Source organism: Nanorana parkeri, unplaced genomic scaffold (assembly GCF_000935625.1).
Source record: "Nanorana parkeri isolate BGI_ZX_2015 unplaced genomic scaffold, ASM93562v1 scaffold602, whole genome shotgun sequence".
NCBI lineage: Eukaryota > Metazoa > Chordata > Amphibia > Anura > Dicroglossidae > Nanorana > Nanorana parkeri.
In genome coordinates, this window is record NW_017306870.1 from 179843 (window position 1) to 196604 (window position 16762).

Below are 16762 nucleotides of genomic sequence, written 5' to 3' on the forward strand. Positions count from 1 at the left end.
ATGGCCTGTATGGTGGGCCGGAGGTCTGCAGGCAGGGTCGCCTCCGGGAGCCCCCGGATCCGGATGTTTTGGCGGCGGTTGCGGTCCTCCATGTCTTCCATCTGCAGCTGCAGGGCCGCGAGGTGAGGGGATGGGCCCGGCGGGGCCTGCTCCAAGCGCTGAACGCGAGCCTCGATCGCCGCACAGGACTCCGTAACCGTGGAAACCTCCGCGGACACCGCCTGAACCTCCTGCCGGACTTTATGTAGGTCTCGCTGTAGTGCGGCCTCCACCCTCGTGACCAGGGCCGCAAAGTCCTCCTTCGTGGGCAGATAGCGTAAGAGCGCTCTGAATTCCCGCGGGACATCCGTCGGCGGATCTCGGGGAGGGTATTGATCCACATCCGTGGAGTCGGAGTCGTAGAGCCGCGGCGACCGCAAGCCTGATGGCAACCCCATTCGGGTCGGGGAGAGGGATCGGGTGGAGCCGCGGGGCGAGGCCTGTGGTTCATCCTCCGTCGCCATATTGGATTGGTCGCGGCCGCGGGTCCTGGTTCTCGTTGAGGAGAAATAGCGCTGCAAGGACGGGGTACCTCCTTGCGAAGGGGGTCCCCCCTCTTTCCTGCGTTTCGACATCGTCATGTGAGTAAAAAAGGAGTAGGAGAAGTCGTGTTAGGTCGTCTGTAGGTTAGTGGTATCACGGAGCTCTCACGCTATGCAGCCTATTCCGCCATGTGCAGGACACGCCCCACCACCAAACTTTTTTTTAGTATTGGATAGAGTAGGGAAGTGTAAAACCCCCCGTTTAATAATTTGTTGCTGTCTGTGTCATTTAGGGAGATTTCCCTTCACTTTCTGTCCCTGTTAAACAGGAAGCGAGAGGAAAGTTCTCCAAATGAGAAGTATTCCCTCAATATGGGAGGTATTCCCTTATTTGTTGTGGTTTTATTTTTGTTTTTATTTTTTACCAGAACAGGTGTCCCTGTTGGAAGATTGAAAGATGGAAAGGGACAACTCTGTCTTGGCAATAATGATCTAAAGGACAAAAAGAATGGTGAATCTCCCCAGCTGGGACACAAGCAACAATAAAGCCTTAACATAGGATCTAACCCATCTCCACTCTAGTCAAAACGAAAAAATAAATAAATAAAACCTTTTGCCTTTACATGCACTATGATTTGAAGTTTCCACTTAATACAAGGAGTCCCCTCCCTAGTTTTTGTTTTTATACTTATCTGTGAGGCTAACTGAATCCAAGTCTTCTAGTAATAGATACTTGCAACTGCTCCTCCAAGATAATTTCTGAAATCCTTTTGTTTTCCTCAAGATGACTCTGCCATAATGCATCATCTTTATCCTAAAAAACCCAAATATAACTTATATTTGCTACACAAGCTATTTTGTAATTAAATGATAGCAAAAATGATTTTTCAATTTCATTGGCCCATAACTTTGATGGACTGGCTCACAGGTCAGTAGGAATGTGTGGGATATAGAAGGGGGCAGGCAAACTCTGTTAATATCTGGAGATTTGCCTGGCTGCCAGAGTAGCATGATGGCAATGATACAGCTTTTGACCTGAGCTAACACTATGTCAGCATAGCCAGACTAGTCTGTCAGCTCGGATTCCGTGCCAATTCAGCCACTGCAAGTAACTACAATAATTTGTTGGTTTTGAAAGGCATAGCTGTCAGCTAGTTCCAATCCATCTTTACTGGCCGTTCAAAACATATACAGTAGAAGGTGCAGGTTGATGCACAAGCAAAAGTACTTATAAGTCACCATATTCCACCATGGCTGTGACTCATTCACCATGACCAATACAGGGACTAAATTACCCCTTTGTTTGTAAGTGCAATAATCTTAGTAAGTTGTTTTGATGAATTAACCGTGACTCTTTTTCTTTTGGTGTGTATTTCTTGTCACCTTTAGCCTGGCTGTTGAATGATTATCTTACACTATTTAGCATCTTGGGAAAATGGTGAGAATCTGGCACCTTTTACCTTCCAAAGTTATACTAAATATAATTACTGCATTTGTATTCACTTTGGATTATCAGAAAAGGGCCTGTACTTGCAACCAATGCAGTTAGTAAAGAATGCTGCTGCTACATTGCAAACAGGTATTCTCTGACAATTACCCAATGTTGATCCAGAGGAAGGCACAAAAAACCCCTATAAAGCATGGTTCAATTTGCTCCAACAGGGGAAAAAAAATCCTTCCTGATCCTATAAGGCAATCGGATATTCCCTTGATCAACAATCTCTGATGCTTAATATACCTAGTAGAACTCAATATCCAGTAATATTCTGTGCATTTAGGAATACATCCAGATTTGTTTTCTTTTTTAACAATGAACTGAGCTAGCTAGAACTAGCTCCTGGGGGAGTCTATTCCACATTTTCACAGCTCTAACTGTGGAGAATCCTTTCCATATGCAAAGGTTAAACCTCTTTTCCTCCAGGCGCAAAGATTGCCCCCTTGTCCTTTGCAGTGACCGTAAAGGGAATAATTTGGCACCAAGCTCACTATATGGACCATTTATGTATTTATACAGTGTGATCATGTCCCCCCTTATTCGCCTCTTCTCCAGAGAGAACAAATTCAGGTCAGCTAATCTTTCCTCATAGCTGAGCTCCTCCATGCCTCTTATGAGTTTAGTCACCCTTCTCTGCACTTTCTCCAGTTCCACAACATCCTTTTTGTGAACTGGTGCCCAAAACTGAACTGCATATTCCAGATGAGGTCTTACTAATGCTTTGTACAGGGGCAGGATGATGTCTCTATCTCTGGAGTCTAGACCTTGTATAATACAAGAAAGTATTTTGCTTGCTTTAGAAACTGCGGCTTGACGTTGCATGCTATTATTGAGTCTATGGCCTACCGGTACACCTAGATCTTTTCTCCATCATTGACTCCCCCAAACATACTCCCCCTAGAGTGTATGACACATGCATGTTTTTAGTCCCCAAGTGCAGAACTTTACATTTATCAACATTAAACATCATTTGATAAATAGATACCCAATCACACAATGCATTCAGCTCTGCTTGTAAGATAGAGACATCCTGTAAGGACTGTATTCCACTACATAACTTGGTGTCATCTGCAAACACAGAAATGGTACTTTTAATCCCCAACTCTATATAATATATAAACAGTAAGGGGCCCAACACTGAACATTGGGGGACACCACTAACAACCTCAGACCATTCAGAGTATGAATAATTGATCACAACTCTCTGAATACGGTCTTTAAGCCACTTTTCTATCCAATTACAGATGGGATGCTCTATATCTACTGACCTTAACTTACACATTAGCCACATGTTGGGAACTGTATGAAAGCTTTTGCACAGTCCAAGTATACTACATCCACAGCCATTCCTCTGTCCAATTATTACTCACTTCCTCATAAAAAAAAGTAGACTTGTTTGACAACCTCTGTATTTTGTAAATGCATGCTGACTATTGCTTATAATTAGGGATGCACCGAAATTTCGTCCGCCAAAACATTTGGGCTGAAAGTGGCACTTTTGGCAAAATGCTGAAAGTGCCATGACAGCCAAAAATGCCTCCTGTGACAGATCACAGCGCTGTCCTCCACTCAGCGCTCTCTCCTCCACTCAGCGCTCTCTCCTCCACTCAGCGCTCTCCATCCAGACATAGGAGGTGGAGCAGGGAGGTGTGGGAGGAGAGCTCTGCCTCCTATGTCAGAATGGAGATCGGTTAGTGGAGGAGAGCACTGTGATCTGTACCACAAGACGGAGCTCTCTTCCCCCCACCTCCCAGCCCCCTCCTTGACACCCGATTCAGAACGCAGAGTGGTATACAAACACGATTAGCTGATCGGTGAGTGTTTGTAAATAACTGGACATAGTGGGTGGAATTTTATCAAAACTGGAGCAAAGAGAATCTGGAGCAGTTGACAATGATTAAAAAATATTTTTTTTAAAAAATAAAATGGTTTCAAAGATTGACAAAAAAAAGTAATTTTCGGTTTCAGTCTGACAATTTTTTTTATTTTCGGTTTCGGTCTCAAAATTCCATTTAGGTGCATTCATGAGAAGCTCACAGCGTGCCGTGACACACTGCAGGCGAAGCAGCGCGGAGCGGTGGCGCGCTGCCTTTGCGAGCAGTGTGTCATGTAATTTTCTTCTGGGCACCTCAGCTGGCGAGAGCTCGCGGAGCTGAGCGTGCCGAGATGAACACTTTCAAATTTAGCCCAAGAACAATTTCAACTTTAGCCAATCGGCTCGTGTGTATAAACCGGCACGACGGGATGCGACGTCTGGCCGATTGTTAAGCACGAGCCGATTGGCTGAAGGTGCAGTCAATCATCTGACTGCACTCAGCTCACACACTGCACGCAAAGCTCCGTGGCGGATAGCTTTGCTTCGCTCTGCACGGCTTCGCGTGCAGTGTCACGGCCTTTAGAGTACGCAATTTCAGTACAGGAGAAGTGACCATACAACTCTCCAAGACCTATTTACATGGATGTTTACACAAGTAAGGCTACAGTATAGCTTTAAAGTAGATCTACGCCATCACATAACATACATTTTTAAAGAATAATTTCACCCTCTTACCATCATAAAGCCACTTCTTACCAAATATACACAGGTTCTCACTGCCTGTGTTGTTGGCTACTTTTTCATACTGTACATGAGCAAGAGACCAGTATTGTGGCCATCGGCTGTGAAAAAGTGTTCTGCGTGGCTGATAATGGCCCCTTATATGACGCTTGGCCTCTTCTTCCAGCACTCTCTCTTCCTACCAGCACTATGCCAACAGACATTTCCTTAAACCACCAACATTTCTATCCAACTCTCACCACTCTGCCAGTAACCCAGCCCCCCCACTTTTACCCCTCTTCTCAGCAGCAAATGTGCATACTCCCCTGCACTCTCCAACACTAGGACTGTCATAATACCCCCTCACTCTTACCACTACACCTGCATGAACGCCACCCCCACTCTTGCCACCAGGCTTGCATCCCTGCCCAACCCATCATTGTGTCTGTGCTCCATCCACCCCTTGTTCTTAACACCACACCCGCTCCCCCCGCCCTACGCTCCTGCACTCAACACCAATCTTGTACCCTTTCTGACCATAGGGCTTGACCACATCCCCACTTACCACCGTGCTTGCATACCCGTTGCCATTGCTCTCACGCCCCCCACCGCATTGTCATTCTAGAAAAAGAAGGGCCTGAGCAAACTCTGTGTCAGTAGGGTAACAAGATGTGATTATAATGAAAGCAGAAAATATCAAAAAGATCTTTTGACATTACAGGAAAATATACTGTACTTCAGCATTTTTGCTTTTAAGTGTTTGAGTTTAGATATACTTTCAGCATAATCATATGCTTTGTATCATTAATCTTTATATATACCCTGTTGTTATGACAAACACAAGCTTTTAGAATGTTTATTGTAGTGTGATATTGCTAGAGTATTAGCATTTTAAGCTAAAAGCTATCTTGAAATACAAGCCTGCCCCGTGTGTTCCAGCTTGTTATATCAGACAAATCACTGGCATGCATTTTTTCTTTAATTTAGAGCTGTTGCAGCACTTGTTTTATTGATCCATTGGTATCATCTTGGTGATTGGTGCTCAAAGTTCCATTTGATTGGGGCCGGATGGTAAAGTGAGCTAAATTCTTTTTTAGACTAGCCTGGATCAGAGTTCTTGCACATATTTTGTGATGGCTATTAAATATTACATGACTTAATTAATTTTGCTGTTTGTGAGACTAGTAACACTTGAGTACATAAATATGAGCGGAACTCATGTCTGATCTATATTGAGTTCACTGTCTGACATCTGTTTAGGGAGACTTTGTGATTGATTGCACAAAGTAATGAGTGCCCCGTGTGATTCTATAGTCAAAGAGGGTTATTCACTAAGCTGCCAAAGGCAGCAGAGTGAATAACCGAGCCGAAGTGAAGGGAGTCGAACGCTATCGTACATCGATTGGCTTCGGCTCCCTTTGCGCCTCATGTTCGGCTGAGCCGAAGTAAAGAACCCGTTTGACTGAGCCGAAGTGAAGAACCCGTTCGACTCAGCCGATCCATCATCTAGATCGGCTCAGCTGGCACTTTCTGCTGTTCGCCCTTATTTTCATAGGGGCCGAACAGCAGTGAGTGAATAGCCGAATGCCGCTGAGAGGCATTTGGCTCGGTTATTCTGTTCGCTACCTCGGAGGTAGCGAGCAGAATAAAAGAAATGACGACATAGAAGAAAAGAAAAAAAAACCCTGTGGAGTCGTCCTCCTGATTTATACCAGACCCTTTAGGTCTGGTCGGAAAGTTAGGGGGGACCCCAAGTTAAAAAGTTAAAAAAAAAGTGTGTGGGGTTCCCCCCAAAGGCTATACCAGGCCCTTTAGGTTTGGTAGAAATTTTAAGGAGGATCCCCACCCCCAAAAAATAGGGAAAAAACGTTGGGTCCCCTCTAAAATTTCCCAACCAGACCCTAATCCGAGCACAGGCCTGGCATGGCAGGAAAGAGTAGGGACGAGTGAGCGGCCCACCCTCCCTGCACCATACCAGGCCACATGCTTTCGGCATTGGGAGGGTGCCCCTGGAAAAGCATCTTGTCCCCGTCCCCATGGGGACAAGGGCCTCTTCCACCACCCTTATCCGGTGGTTGTGGGGGTCTGCAGGCAGGGGGGCTTATTTCAATCAGGGTACCCCCTTTCATAAAGGGGCACCCAGATGCTGCCCCCACTTGTGATGAGTAAGGGGTACCTGTACCCCTACTCATTCACTAAAGGGTTAAAGTAAAATGTAAATAAAGAAACAAGACTTTTAGAAAAAAATCCTTGAATAGAAAACAAAACACATTTTTTTAACATTTAAAAAAAAAATTAAAATCCCAAAGATTGATCCATCAACGTAATCAGAGGGTTTAACACGATGTCCAATGTTGTCCATGCCGCCGCCGCCTCGTCGAAATAAAAATAAAAAACCCGCCCGCACCTGACGAATATGCCCCTCTGCTCACACACAACCACTGGGTCAGGCTTGTGGCGGAAGAGGCCCTTGTCCTCATGTGCGTAGGGACAAGGTGATTTCCCTGTAGGGCTCCTCGAAAAGCACCCTCCCAATGCCGAGGGCATGTAGCCCGGTATGCTCCACTTTTTTTTTTAACTTGGGGTCACTCCTAACTTTCCTACCAGACCTAAAAAATATTTGTTTACATTTGCGGGGAGAACGGTCTGCTTTGCTCCATGCTTGGGCTGTGACTTCGGCGCATATGCATTCGGCTTGGCTGACCTGTTTGTCTGCTGTACGGGCTATTGCGAATAAGCCCGTACAGCAGCCCTTGGGTTCGACTGAACCGAAGGGCTCTAGCGGCCGAAGTGAGCCGAAGGATTAGCAGAAGCTACGGCTATATCCTTCAGTATCTTTGTGAATAACCGTCAAAGGATTGTACTCTTTGTTCAGAACCACAGAACTCACTTTTTAATGACTATTTAGTGTTTAAACTAAAATATAACTTTTAAAGTGTCCATTTAAAAAGCATTGGGCTCAGTGCAGCATAAGACACCTGTGAGGGGGGTCTCCCAGTGAGTGTCTCCTATTTTTGTGTGTAAACATTTAAGCCACATAACATGTATTAAAGAGGACTTCTGGCCTCTTGAACTATATTTCATAACCTAGACATCGTGGTGGTCATTGTGGCTATCAATGGCTTAAGGCATAGGAGTGTGGGTTCAGAATGTTTTAGAATGATCATTTAGGTTGAGATGCATAGCTTTCTTGTGTGTGCTTTGTATGGGGTTTCCACAGGCAACCGTCAGCCAAATGTCCAGAGTGTTGATAACCAATCCACACATGTAGCATAAAGTGCTTTGGTATGTGATCAGTGCTTGTATGCACAGGTCCATCGGAATTCTCTATAGTGTTTTCTGACTGCAGAGCACAGAGCTGAGCCTCGAAGGCAGGAGCTGGGCTGTGGAATATATAAAGCACATAATCAGAAATTTGCAGCAAGGGGGCACAAGAAAATAAGGGACGGTACATTTAACATTTAAAGGAACAGATTGAGATGTAGGATACAACAGCACCAAAGACCATTTGGCAACAGAGCCTGCTCCTGTTGGCTTACACCCTACCCCCATCATTTTGGCTCTTTTCCTGCATCTACTTACTAGATTACTGCCCTAGACTCCCACCCTTTACTTGCTGAAAAACTGTCCCTTTGCATGGTCCTTCCTATTGCAGTTGCAGCAAATGTTATACTTCATAAAATAAACTTGATTTCTGAAGAGGTGGTAGAAAAGATCAATGAGCTACCACACTGATTTTTCTTGTAAAGAGAGAAAGCACCCCAACACAGTAGGCATATCAAATTAAGATATTCCAGTGGTTCTCTTCAAACAACCCATTACACATGGTTATGCAGCTATATGACTGGCATTTTGTGTCTTGAGCACAAAAAACCTTTCTGACGATCAGTAGAAGACTTCCAACCAGAATAATCTTTACTCTTTACTAAATCTTTACTAAACTGGCAATCATCACAATGATAAAACCCATTGGAACTGGATAATTAAAATGAGAGGGCTTAGTACAGCCCTCTGATTTTATTTACAAATATTGAATTGAAACGCTTGTGATCTGTTTTATGCCCAGAATGGGCACCCCTCTGCTAGTTGAAACTGTTGAAGTTACCCTGTCACCATAGAGTCACTTCTTCATACAAGCAGTCTGTAAAAGAAGAGTGAACATACTTGCCTTTCTGGTAGCCTGTGTGTTAAAATGCCTCTGCTTTGCTACTCCCCAATTGCTGCATGTATTCCACATGGGTGTGCAGAATTCCTGCTCCCATGCCCATGGTTCCTCCCACCGGTTCATAAATCACTACATGATGTAGGAGCTGGTGGGAGCAACCGCAGCATTCTGCAGGAGTAACAGGTGTTCAACAGATCCAAAAGGTCTAACACATGCATTGGCTGCAGCAAAGTGATGGGTTCTTTGCTACTCCCCAGCCTATGCATGTATCCGCTACTTCTGAGCCCAGGGCAGGCACAAGGGCAAAGGAAGGATTGTAGGGTGCATACTGTAGAGTACAAAGGGCCAGAGGTTGCAAACTCTGTCTGACGCGGGGACCTGTGTCTGCTGTAGAGGCATGTTTGTTATGGCTAGCTATGATAAGAAATGCAGTGCAGTAGGAGATGGTTGTTCAGAAAGAGCTGCTCAGCCCTGGGGTACTGTGAGCACAGCATGTGTGATGATGTACCCGGGAGTGAGGAGGAGTGTAAATGCCTAGCGTAGCAAATAGACAACAAGCTGGGCTCACAGCAAATGGGCAGAATTACTGAATGCTGTTCTGTCCTGAAGAGGACCTCCAGTGCTGGACTAAAGTGGAAATCGGGAACAGTACTGGGACGTGAAGTGGGAAAATTAAAAAATGGGACACTTTAAAAAAAACAAAAAACAATAATTTTTTATATACAGTGATAAATAAAAAAATGTCTCTACCAGTTTTCTTTCCCCTTTACCAATCCAGTGAGAGAGCTGCAGGCAGCTTAGCTGTGTACATGAGAGACTTTGAATTCTGCACTGGATTTCTTTTCCCTGCTGTTTTGTTGTTTGACTTCTGTATACGATGCTCATATTGTTGGCAGTCTTTCAGCGGACCGCAATATAAATCATTGATTCTAGCAGCATGGGGGCAGCTGAAATGTGGCCTCTGGCATCCCATTCTCCCCAGGAAAGAATCCAAGTGGCCTCATGGTACAGTTAGAGCACGCGACCTTACTGGCGACACAAAAGATCAAACTACAGGTTCTTAAGCACTGTATTTACTCTTTAACCCACAACATTTCCAGTTCCCTGGTGGCGCTTGAAATTACACTTACACAAGTCTGTCACTTGTATTTCTCTAATTTGATACGTTCACAGTAAAGCTGTTTTGGTGTATAGTTCATCTGTTCCTGCTGTTCCAGTCTGTAACTACAGAAACTGCAAAAGCGCAAATCATGTGAGCCAGTGACAAATTTTAAAATATACTTTTATTTGTTGGGTGACGTAACTAAGTGTCTTAGCATGAACCATTTCACGACTTATTGGGGATGTTCTTTTGTTTAAAGATGACCAGCAAGTGTATGTCTCTACTGACTTTTATAAGGAATGGGACCTCTCTAAATTAATACCTGACCCTGTACTTATTGGTGAGGGGGATACTGTTCTAAAATGAGAAAACGTATTCACTCTTGCCTCCTCTCTTTTCAAAGTGAGAAGATCAATCATTAAATCCAGGACCTGACGCCTTTATAAATGTTTATCTTTGCCCACCTCCTACAATATGTTATGCAGATTGACAGCACAGCTACGTAGAGCAAAATAGGCACGGTTTCTGCTGCATCTGATTGAGACATCCTTAGCTATGACATCTTGAGTCAGAGGAGTGACCTTACCTGAAATCTTTTTTTAACTTTTCTTCATGTGCAGTTTGTATTACCAAATATTGCTATAGACTTTACTGGGTCTCTGTAATTTATCATTGTCCTGAACATTCGTTTGCCTGTGAGCAGTTCTGTTGGAGTATTTCTTTTTCTATGGTCTGCATTTTGGGGGCAGGAATGGGCCGTTAAAAGCACCTTGTGAATGTCAGCATCCTCAACTGTGAAAGCAGTATAAAAGCAAGTGTATACCGTGTTTCCCCGAAAGTAAGACCTACCCCGAAAGTAAGACCTAGCACTATCTTCAGGGATTTCTGTAATATAAGACCTACCCCGAAAATAAGACCTAGTTTGGTAGTAGGTCTTATATTACAGAAATCCCTGATAGCGCTAGATCTTACTTCCGGGGTAGCTGCACCGTATAATTACATGTCACGCCGCAGCTCCCTCCCCCCGCCCGCCATTTATGCTTTTTTTTTCTTTTTCTTTTTTTAGACATGAGAACATTTCTGCAGACCGTTAAAGAAAGTGTTTGCCACACACTTCCCATAGATTGGTCCCCTAGTACTGCACTATAGGAGGACCGGGGAGTGGGATATGTTCCTACAAACCCAGAAGTAGGGCGATCAAAACTAGGCGATGGTGGGAAGTGTCACTCTGGATATATTTAGGCATCAGATGATGCTTAGTCGACAGTAAGGGGGGGGTGATTGGTTATCTAATTTATTGACAGGTTTGTTTTAATGTAGAGTTAGGCAAATGAGCGTAGAATTTCGGAAACGGTCATTTATGTTCATTAGCAGGCAATTTAATGTGCCAGGGCACAGTTGCATTCTATATGCCCATGCAGCCTATGTAAATCATTGGAAAGAAAGCTTTGCCAAAAGTTAATGCCCCCTTCTTGCCAATTCCTGTGTAGAAAATAGACCTGGTGATAACTGATATGGTGCATCTAACTCTATTTTCCTTGAGCAGCAGCATAATGTTTAAAATGCCTACAAGAAATATGTTGTGAGAAGACTTGCAAGGGTTCTGTATGCAGTCACAGGCACCATGTGCAAAATCTTACATTTGTGCACTTCCCAACCCCAAGTGTCTCCCCATTCTCACAACATGTGCTACTTACTCATTATCAGTTCCCAAATAATTAGCATCATTAGGCAGCACATTATGTTCATTACAAGCTTGTAAAAAATCCCATTACACAGTGCAATGTGCCTTACTCTGCATCATTTTAAAAAGTGGTGTACCCCTTGTAGGTGTTGGGATGCTTTAAACTGTGATGCCAGGGGTGGTTATAATAATCTAAAACTCAGGAGGCCAGCATTCAAATGTACATGCTAATCGGAGTTTGGGAGGTAATTGTCCATTGTTGTTAAGGGACTACTAAAATAATGAGATTTAAATGTAAGTTTTTACCATTGACATCTGATGCCTGAGATCATTCAAGCTATGAGGTCTAATTCACACTAGTGGGCACATGCTGGTATGCGTTGTACATGTGTGCTACTATGCGTTAAAACACCTTGTAGGGCTTGCTTTTTTTTCTCCAATCAAAACATTTTGTAAATGTAGCTACATATTACTCTATGCCCTGCATCACATTATGTTGCCTTGAAGCACGTCACAAGGCACTGTGCAAAAGTGTAATACAATTTTTTTTAAAATTTTTAGACACACACACGCACGGATTAATATATACAGTATGTTCTGTATAGTGGGATTTAGTGGCTGGCTATGCTTGAGATAATGCCTACACATTTAATCACCCTCTGATAATTAAAATGGGCTGCTATGGCTGACCCCCTGGAAATGTTAGTTGCCTGGTGGTCTCTTGCATCAGTGCTTTAAGTCACTGACCTAAAACAAGAATGCAGCAACCAAAGTCAATGGGAAGTCAGAAATCTTGATCTTCAACCTTGTTTTGGGTCTATGCCTTCCAGATATTTCAGAGGGAAGTGACCCAGAGCAAATATAAAGATTGGGATCTTTTTTTAATTTCTATATATTAAAGGAGAACTATGGGGTCAGTGCTTTTCCCCATAGTTCTCCTAAGGGTCACGGGAGGACACAAACTAGCATCCTCCCGTGACCCAAAGCTCAGTATAACGCGAGCCACATACTGAGACCACCGCAGCCAGGACGGATCCCGACATTACTGTCGAGATCCACCCAGCTGCGTGATTGACAGCTGGCTCTGCCTATCTAGAGGCAGAGCCAGCTGTGCCCGCCCCCTCCCCTATCCGTTCCACCAGTCAGCGCTGGAGAATCGGACAGGGGATGGGGGAATCCCAGCAGGGAGCCGTGAGTGACAGTCATGGCTCTCTGCAGGGACAGGATCGAGAAGTGAGCGAGCGACAGTATGTGTTCGCTCACTTCCCGATCTACTGAGCCGACAAGTGACAGTTTCATCGTCATACGTCGGTTCGAACTAGGAGGCTGAGTGATTTTCACTCACCTCATAGTTCTCCTTTAAGGTATTAGGGCCCAGTCACACCATTAAGAGTGCGTTCCAGTGCATTCGGCTGAACGGTGTGGGAGGAGAGCGCTATGAGCGGCCGGCGTCTCTCCTCCCACATTGCTCAGCCTCCTGTCACAGTCCGGCAGAGCGGTGTGGGGGCGCAGACAGCCCGCGCTGTCACAGGAAGCTGAGCTCTCCTCCCCGCACCACTCGCTCAGTCTCTTGTGACAGCGTGTCAGGAAGGAGAATGGTACAAACACTCAGTGATCACTGATCGCTGACTGTTTGTAAATAATTGAGGACAGAGTATGTTGACTATATCCTCAATTATGAATGAATGGGAAGTGATCTACATCACCTCCTGTTCATTCATAATTGTGGTTATAGTAAACACACAATGTCCTCATCTTATCAATGAACAGAAACACTCCTAGAGGATTCTGCAGGGGCTGTAGAAAAAGAGATTGAGGACTTTATGTCCTCAATCTCTTTTTCTATTTTAAAAGGGAAATAGGGGTCTGTTTAGAGCCCTAATATTTCCCTGAAGCCACTAAAAGTAAAGTAAAAAATAAAAATATTTAATAAAAAATGAATTAATAAAAATCAATATAAAAAATTAAAAAGTTTATAAAAAAGAAATGTAAAAATACAATATAAAAAAATTGAAAAAATTAAAATAAAGACATTTTTGGTTTTGGCCTGACAATTTCTTTTATTTTGGTTTTTGGTGCACCTCTAATATAAATAAATACTGAGTGGCCAGATTATTATGACCACCTGACGTTTGTAGGCAAATTAGCTATAATTTTGCGCTGAAGTTGCTAGAGGGCCAGACCATTATAAATAGGGAAGCAGATTGTTTACCACAACAGTAGAAGTGATTTTTTTCTGAAGATATGGGTAACCAACGCGATTTAACAGCCTTTGAACGTGGGATGATTGTTGGCGCTCGGAGCCAAGGAGCGGGTATCAGCAAAACAGCAAAATTCGTTAAATGTTCAAGAGCAGCTGTTGTTAAAGTGTTTAACCACTTGCCGTCCACCCGTTGTAAAAAAAAGGACAGACGGCACTGCTGCATTGGCAGCAGTCTTTTTTTATTTCTGCTCGCGCGCGCCCCCTAGCGGGCACACACGGGCAGAAAAGACCCGATCAATGCAAACACCCGTTACCGGGTGTTTCACATATAGACGATCGGCGGCTCCATAGCCCACCAATCGTCTATATGTGCTCGTTTAGTCATAATAATCTGGCCACTCAGTGTATAATATAATATATCCCCAGCAAGTCAACAAGAGCTACTGAAAGCTGGCAAACAGTTCAGATATAGAGTTTGTAATCACAAAGCTCAACACTACCAATTACCAGCTATGGAAGTTCAAGTTTTAAATGCTGCTAAGCAAAGACGACTTGTGGCAAGTAATGAGTGCAGACAGACCCGCTAATGGACCCACGGATTAATGGGACAAGAAGAACAGGCAGGAAAAAGCAATTATATGTCTGCTAGTGGAAGATGACCAGCTCATCCACATAAGAAAACAGAATACAGCTAAAAGTATGTGGACTGCATTACAAACACTGCATAAGCGTTCAAACTTAAACAGTAAACTACATCTGCTACGTAAACTATATTAGAGAAGAGGCTAGAAAAAGGCCAGGAAATGCATGAATATGTGAATGCCATGCTGGAAATCGTAGAACAAGTACGTACAATTGGAGAGGAAATTAAAAATAACCATGTGGTGTTATTACTGCTATGCAGCCTTCCAGAGTCATACAGTGCTCTTATTAATGCTCTAGAAACCAGACCTGAGCAGGAACTAGCACTAGAATACACCAAAAGAAAATTAATTGATAAATATGACAGAATGAAAGAAAATATGCACAATGGTGAAAATGAGAAAGCCCTTGAGGTGCATGAGAGTGCAAAGCAAAACAGAAAGCAGAGCGTGTTTTTGCTGTAAAAAGACCGGACACCTGAAAAAGGACTGTTTGCTCTGAAAAGCTGAGCAGCGAAAATAAGAAGCATCTACAAGAAACAAAGCTAAGGCAGCCACAAAGGAAACTGCAGGCACATCATGCAGCGCTACCTATAAAATGACTCAGAACAGTATACCACACGGATGGTTTGTTGACTCTTGGTGCAACAAGCCAGATAACCATTGATGAGACCTTCCCAGAAATTGATTTCAGTGCAAAGGACAAAGGTTTTCCTAGTGAACAGGAAAAGTGTTTACTGCAGAAGGTATTCTTGAACTGCATCACACCGTCAGGGGACAAGCAGAGTATCCTCATGAAAAATGTACTGTATGTCACTGACCTAGAAGGAAGCCTTCTATCAGTGAATACCCTTACTAATAATGGGCTCACAGTTCAATTCCGAGGTGATGAATGTACAATCTGAAACAATAAGCCAATCCTTGCAAATGAAAAATTGGATGAACACCTGTACAGACTCATCATCGCAGACAAACAAGTCAAGACAGCCACTCAAAATCCACACAACAAATGTATCCATCTATGGCACAGACGACTAGGGCACAGAAACCCTGAAGCCGTGGTGGCAGTGTAAGCCAATGCCACGGTGTAGTATAGCGACTTTGGCACCCAGGACTCTCTGCCAAATGGGCTGAGAGGGTCCAGAATGTGAAACATGTTATAAGGAAGAGCCTGGCTTTTCAGGTTCATCCAGGTTTTCCTAATTGTAGCTGGGATCTGGAGATTTCGTGGAGCTCTGGGTGGGATGAGATCTCCAGTCCTGGGGCCAGGTGTTGCCAATGACCAGCTTGGGCTGATCAGGTGGCTGAGAGCAGCTTCATTAGGAAGCCAGCCCAGTGCTCAGAGGGGGGTTGGAGTTGTGTGTGTGCAGGGAGCACACGGACACAGATAAACTCGGGTGCGTGCTAGACGCACAAGGAACAGCCAGGGGTGGCTGGGAGAGGTCAGGAAGGTCGGTGACCCAAGGGACCTTTTGGACGGACGCACTGCTGGGAGAGCAGAGTGAGGGCCCACGATGGGAGAGGTCAGGAAGGTCGGTGACCCTAGGACCTGTGGTACACACTGCTAAGACCCTGTTCACACATGTGCGTTTTGTAGCGCGTTCAACGCTCCTATGAACGCTCTACAAAACGCTCAAACATGAAAATCCCATTGTTTTCTATGGGTATGGTTCACACCTTGCCGTATTTCAGCCCGTCTGAACGCGCTACAAAACGGCCTACGCCCAAAGAAGTACATGTACTTCTTTGGGGCGTTTTGGTCTCGCGTTTCCATTGGGATACAGCTACGTAGCCCTCGGAAACGCGCGTTTGCCGCACGGTTTTTACCGCGAATCACGGTAAAAACGCGCGACGCGCATATTCAATACGCCTAGGTGTGAACACAGCCTAAGAGAGCAGATTGAGGGCTCACGAGGGGTGAGCAGCGTGAGTGTCTTGAAGCTGTGGAAAGCTACAGAGCGAAGCTAAAATACTGTCATTTATGTTGCGGCTAGAAACCGTCTTGTGCACAGGGGAGGTCTACCCTGTGGAAGGAATTATATATTTGTGTTTGCCCTAAATAAACTGCATTTTACTTGCACATCCGGTCTACAGTGGAGTGTCCTTGTTACACCATAAAAGGATTTATAAAGAGAGGCTTATCAGAAGATATAACTGTGCTACCCTGCGGAATGCCTATGACATGCAAATGCTGTATGGAAGCAAAAGCCACACGTTCCAACTCACACATCAGGTGGGAACAGATATCTACTGTCTTTCATTGATGATTATTCCGGGTATACAACAACTTATCTAATGAAGCACAAGAATGAAACATCAGAAAAACTTCAAGCGTTTTAGCCATTTCCAGCAACAAATTCCTACGGAAACCAGGAATTATACACATTCACAACGGAGGGAAATACATCAGTAAGG

General features: G+C 44.2%; 1 protein-coding gene across 1 annotated transcript in view; it reads left to right on the forward strand.

Moving 5' to 3' along the window:
* CUNH15orf41 (chromosome unknown C15orf41 homolog) overlaps window positions 1-16762 on the forward strand; it is a 307340-nt gene that overhangs the window by 19550 nt on the left and 271028 nt on the right. The gene's annotated exons all lie outside the window — the stretch shown is intronic.